Source organism: Lactuca sativa, chromosome 7 (assembly GCF_002870075.4).
Source record: "Lactuca sativa cultivar Salinas chromosome 7, Lsat_Salinas_v11, whole genome shotgun sequence".
Classification (NCBI taxonomy): domain Eukaryota; kingdom Viridiplantae; phylum Streptophyta; class Magnoliopsida; order Asterales; family Asteraceae; genus Lactuca; species Lactuca sativa.
This window is the reverse complement of record NC_056629.2, coordinates 35,058,947-35,065,630: the sequence shown is the minus strand read 5'-3', so window position 1 is coordinate 35,065,630 and position 6,684 is coordinate 35,058,947. Positions and strand designations below refer to the sequence as shown.

The 6,684-nt window shown below is 31.8% G+C and overlaps 1 long non-coding RNA gene across 1 annotated transcript; it reads left to right on the top strand.

Moving 5' to 3' along the window:
• The first annotated feature begins 1,493 nt into the window (after window positions 1-1,493).
• Window positions 1,494-3,555, top strand: LOC128127132 (uncharacterized). The gene is made up of 4 exons (XR_008225194.1): window positions 1,494-1,888; window positions 2,000-2,055; window positions 2,142-2,314; window positions 3,199-3,555. It is a non-coding gene; the product is annotated as an uncharacterized LOC128127132 (long non-coding RNA).
• Window positions 3,556-6,684: the final 3,129 nt, after the last annotated feature.

Sequence of the window (6,684 nt, the reverse complement as noted above, 5' to 3'; positions counted from 1 at the left end):
GATTACAGCCCTAATGGTTGTAGCAAAATCCGTATTAAAAAAAGTAGTTACACGATTCATATACCAATAAGCATACTTTATTAGGTTATTTAAATATTTTAACTTCCTTGTCCATTTTTTGGTGTAATCAAACGGACGCAAAAGGAAAAAGACCTCGTCTTTTCGTCTTACCTTCATATCTCTCTGCAAAGAAACCACTCCTTCTATCCTCCTCCCGAAGACCCCCACACCACCATCTCTCCCCTTCCCGACATTCACAGGAGCACTTCCTCTTTCCTTTTCTTTGATCACACAGAAACCACCATAACTTTTACCCTAATACCCAGGCTTTCATTTTTTGGATATTAGATCTGATGTATGATAGATTATTAGAATGCGATCGAATATATATGGTGAAAATGATCATATATACTGCATATCAGAGCAGGGCTGAGGATACTCACACTAAATTTTGATCAACAAAGGTGAAGACGTAAAGCGTCGGTTGTTACGTGATCACTCAACTGCTAGTCACTTTTGATTTCTATTATCTTTTCCACGGGTGTATCGCCATTGTTGAACCACCTATAGCTTCTTGAAGGTTTTTTATTCATTTGCTCTTAACCGATTAACACTTTTTTGCTGTTAATAGATTCTCAATTTTTATTATCAATTTATAGTTTATAGTCTAGTTTGCTTTTAAATCGATTCTCAATTTTATGTCTTTCATTCATTCTCAACTAGTATGCTATCTGATTCTTTTGTTTTGTGTATTTTGTCTACTTTTAATTTCTTAGAAATCGATTCTTAGTTTCCTAATACCACTAGTTTAACACTCTATTTATACAAATGTGTTCTAGCGTAGAAATCACTTACTTTTTAGTGAAAGTTGTCGTTATAGATTCTTGAGAGATGGATCTCACACTATAGTGATTCTAGGTTTTTGATGCTCTTTCATCCTCATTCTTTTAATCAGTAGAACTTATATTTCTTAGTATATCAAAGTACATTGATTCTGAGTTTTTTTTATTTGTTGTAACAATAGTACTTGTAATTTTGATGCTTTATCATTCTTCGCTTCTAATTTGTGTTATCTATTCTTAGCTTTTGATTTATATTATTTAATCAGTACATGTGTTGAACTTATATTTCTTAGTATATCCAAGTACATCGATTCTAATTTTTTTATATGTAGCAGTAGTACTTGTTTTTTTTATGCTTTGATAGTCCTAGCTTCTAATTTGTATTATCTATTACACCAACAGTTCAAGGTCCTTCCTCCTTGGTTTCACAAACTTTATTAAGTTAAAAAATACAATTACTTTTATGTGGTTAAAATATATTGTTTCCTTATATGTTTCATCATGTAGTTTGTATTCATTTATTCGAATGTTAATGGTTTTTAGTGTTCTGTTTTTTTTTCATTAATGCATTTTCTTTTGGGTGAAAGGAGATATTACATATGCCGAGTGGTGGATTATGCAGAACTTTGTAGACACACACATCCTTATAGGTTTTTTCCTTTTCATTAATCTGAATACATGTTGGATTCATTGTTATTTTTATTTATTCTTGATGATATTTGATTTATAATGCAGAGATTTTGTTGACGAGGAATTGAAGCCATCAATGATGATTAACGAATATCTACATGTGAGGTGACAAGTTACATAATTGGTTTTGCTCTATTTACAAGATCATAACTTTATTTCAATTCTATTTGATGTCATATCCTTCAAATTATTGAGCACTTGCAATGTTCATTATGGTGTTCATGATCATTTTCATACAATATCTAAATACAAATCTTACTCTGTACAATGCGGTACTGAAAGCTTATCAAGATTAGACACTAACAAGCAATGAAGCTAAAAGAATTGCACGTGATCTTCACATTGATTTTGAAAAGGTTGGAATTCATCTATCCGCAAGTTATTTTCTTTAGTATGTTGTATTTGTATTAATATTCTTAGCAATTGTATTCACTAACTACATATTGTTATATGACTTGACTTCACAGAAAACGAAAGATTGAGTGAGTCAACTCAATATTGAAATCGCCAAATGTTGTGCACAGTAAGTAAATGTGATTTATATGATGATATATCTTTATATTCTAATGAACCACACACAACTTTTTGTCATGTATAATGAAAATGTAGCAAGGATCCAGGCCATGTGGATATATATCCAACATCACATATACCAAAGAACTTACACCATTTTGTTGAGCATGCTAATCGGTCAAAAAATCAACATTATAGAAAAAGGGTTCCGAATAGGAAAAGATTTAAGCACCGAGTCAACTGTTTTGCAATGGGTATACGATGATGAGGTTTAATATTACTACTTTGTATTTTCAAATTAAAATGTCATGGTTGACTATTTCTATGCTTTGTTTTTCATTTTCATATTTATTTTTCATTTAGGTAAGGAAAATGACATGTATTAAAAGTAATTTCATACCACTAGCAAATCTTGAAGTTCTTGATAACCTACCTGCTGTCTATCATAAAATTTCTTAGGTCGTTATTATTACTTATGGTTTTTAGGATAGTTTTTTTTTTTCATTTGTATATTTAGTATGTCTATTAAATCTTTTTAATTTTCCCTCTTATGTATGCATGTAGATAATGGGGTATATATCATATGTTGACTATGCTTTGAATTCAAATATGTCTTCATCTCCGGATGTTGTATCATCTTTTTTAGTTGAGCCAAGTAAAACAATACAACCGAAAGCAGTTGAAGGACTATATTTTAGAATGTTCTTTTTAGAGTAAATTACATTTTTAGTCCATGAGTAGAACTATTTTTTTTATTATTTTGGTCCCATAAAGTTCTCTTATACAATTTTGTTCCTCATTTGAGCTTTTTGCAACGTTTTTATTCCCATCCTAAGTAAAATAACTAGTTTTTGGATCAAAATTGCAAAAATCGGCTATACGTATGGATCAAATATTGCCACTTTACGTGGAACAAGGACAAAAAAGGAATAAACATTAGAAGAATCTCAAATACTAAACATTTTTTTGTCCTTTTTCCATATATTGTTTTCTTATGTGGAGAAGATTACATATAAGATTAAGCAATAGTCTTCATTTCATTGACATTGAAAAAGCTTCATTTCATTCGCATTTTAATTTGTTTAATTTGTTTTGTTTATGTATGCTAGCTATATACTGTGTTTTTTTTTAATGGGAGTTTGAAATTTCCAAGAGTCCTATTGGCGGTGGCTGTTATGGAGTTATATAATAAGGATGGAATGTAATCATAAATGGGTTGGAATGCAATCAGGACTGGCTAGAATGGAATGCAATATGGAATGGCTCCAATCTGGAATGTTTGGAAAGGAATGGGAATGAGGATAATCAAGCACAATTATATGAGGTGTATTAGATGGGTTGTATGGTGTATTAGATGGTTGTTTGGAAGGTATTGATAGAATCATATAGAGTACGGTTAAATAGTTATACTCTATTAGGAAATGAAATCTAATACAACACTCTATTAATACGATTTGATATATGTATTATATATACACTTTCAACTGTATTAGATTAGCCTTTTCTAGTAGTGCGCACTTATATTTTATTAATTGAAGGGATCCTTATATATAATCTTCTTATCTTACTATATTATAAAGGAAGCAGTTTTTTCTTTCACCACATTCATTTGAAACTCCAAACTTTTCATATTTCCATACAATATACTTAATTTATTAACTTAAATATGCTTTTAGTTGTAAACATTATCATAAATGGAAGAATTTGTGACTTATCAATATGATATACTCAATTTGTTAACTTTAATATATAGTTAAATAAATAACATACATTAATATATCAAATAAGCTTAAAAATTTAGTGTAAAATTTAAAACCTAAAGTAAAATATCAAATAATATTTTAAAAAAATTCTGTATATATTTTTTTAACATAGTTAAAAGGAAAACAACATTAAATATAATAATAATAATAAAAGAACTTAAATTAATGAATCGAATTAACTAAAAGGTGTCTGAAAACTATATTCTAACAATATATTTTTAACGTGCGCCGCGTAACGCGCGAGAATTCGTCTAGTCCATACATAAAACCTAACGGGTCTTAGTTCTTTTAACTAATAATAATTAAATTTGTATGAAATTTATAACTTTGTCGATCAATCTAATCAAGTCTTTTAAGAATCTACACATGAATGCTACACGATTGTGATGTTCTACACTAAATGTCAATTTGTCATTATTATCCATTCGTTCTAACTTTTAATTCTTGTGTGTTTTTATATATTCATTATTCTCTTCAATTTTTTGCAGAAAATGTTTTCTTTGTATGTTGATTATGGGGCTTTCTCAAAAAACTTTTTAACATCCCCTTATTAGGCATGCACAACCTTCTAATTGACATTGAGAATTATACAATAGTCGGACCTAGTGCAGGAGTTTGACAATTTTGAAGGTCGTTTAAGTTTATTGAGGATTTTGATCAATTAAAAGACACTTTGAAAGTGAAGGAGAAGGTTAAGTTTTTCATTTAATAAGTAGAGTAAATGACTTAATGGAGCTTTATTTTGAATGATGTTATAGGTTTAACATGTATCTAGATACTCGTTTTCAGTTTGACATTTTTTTGAAACAAAATTCGCACACAGGTGCCTTTGCAAATGGACAGACACTTCAGCCAATTGAACTAGACAATTTTTAAGTACGTATTTGAATAAAATGATACACATTAACATATTAACTATATAATTTGGTTAAAACTGTAAATGAAAATACAAACTAACAAAATATACAACGGCTAGGGTTTCATATTATTATCAAATGAGAAGTACAAATACAATGAAAGGGAAAGACATAGTATATAGAGAAGCTAATTAGGGTTTCCTAGCTAAAAGGTCCAATCATAAAGCCCAATACAAGATAAAGCCAAAAATCTTATTAGGCTAACATCCCCCCTCAAACTCACAATACAACGGCAATAAGCATTGAGAGTTTGTCAGACAGAAAATGGAATCGAGGAGCAGTCAACGGCTTTGTAAGAATATCAACAATCTGCAAAGAGGAAGGGACATAAGGAAGGTAGATAGTTCCCTTAAGAAGATGATGACGTGTGAAATGACAGTTAATCTCAATATACTTTGCGCACTCATGAAACACTAAATTCTTAGCAATCATTATCGCATACTCGTTGTCACAATACAAAAGGGTTAGCTAAGAGATGTGAACGCTCATATCTGCAGGAAGCCATCTCAACCAAACAATCTCACAAGTGGTGCTAGCCATGTCTTGATACTCAAATTCTATAGAAAATCGAGAAACAAGATCTTGTTTCTTGCTTTTCCATGATATCAACAAATCTCCAAGAAAAACACAATACCCAATAGTGGACTTACGCTCATAAATATCACTATCCCAATTTGCATCACTATAGGCACGTAACTCAAGAGAGGAAGTAGATGGAAGCATATGAGTGCGGAACTGAGTATCACATAGATATCTCAAAATACAAAGAACGACTCCCTAATGAACAGTAGTAGGAGAAGTGACAAAATGGCTAACCACATGAACTATATGAGCAATAACTGGTCTAGTGACAGTCAGGTAAACTAAACTCCCTATAATGGTACGATAAAGACTTGGATCTGATAATGGGACACCATCAGTTGGAAAGCACTTTGCATTACTCTCTATAGGCGCATCAACTGTCCGATTATTAGTCAGTCGTGCGCATTCGAACAAATCTTAAATATACTTTGTTTGAGATAAAAGATAACCCTTTGGAGACTGAGCAACTTCAATCCCCAAGAAATAACGTAACAAACCCAAGTCTTTCATAGAAAAACGGTGAGCCAAATCACGCATTAAAGACTCTATATCATCATGATCATCACCGATAGTAATCATGTCATCGACCTGATAAATTTTCCATTGGCAAATTGAAGAAACTGCAATCAAGGTGCGAATAGTTGTCAATTTTGCAACAGGAGCAAACGTCTCCTCATAATCCATACCATGCTTTTGCGCATACCCTTTCACAACAAGTCTGACTTTATAATGCTCAATAGATCCATCAAACTTTGTATTGATTTTATATACCCAACGACAACCAATTGTGTGCTTTTCGGGCGGAAATGGAACCAGCTCCCATGTATGAGTCTGATAAAGAGCTGCAAGTTCCTCAACCATAGTTGTCTGCCAAAAGGGGATCAGAAACAGCCTCTTTGTAGGATGTTAGCCCAGAGAGACGATGTATAATAGAAATAAATGTAATAGGAATAGATAAAGTCATGAAGCTTTGTGGACTTCTTATTACAACAAGGCCTCGATGGAGGGGGTTCTTAATGATCTGCACCAGGTGGTGGTTAAGTGACAGGTGGTGGATCAGCATCAGGTGATGGATTAGTGACATGTGGTGGATCATCAAAGTCAATGCTAAATGGATCAATAGTATGAAGTTCTTCTCGGGTTGCATCATGTGACTAACCAAGAATGCTATAGAATGGAATATGCTCAAAAAAGCTACAATACGATAGACATACAGTTTCTGATTTGAAGGATCATAGGACTGATAACCCTTCTGACCAATACTATATCCCAGAAAAACACAAAGACCTGATTTTGAAGAAAACTTATCTCTCTCTACATGTAGCTTCAAGAAAAAACATGTACACCCAAACACTTGTAATGAAGAATAATCTGGAA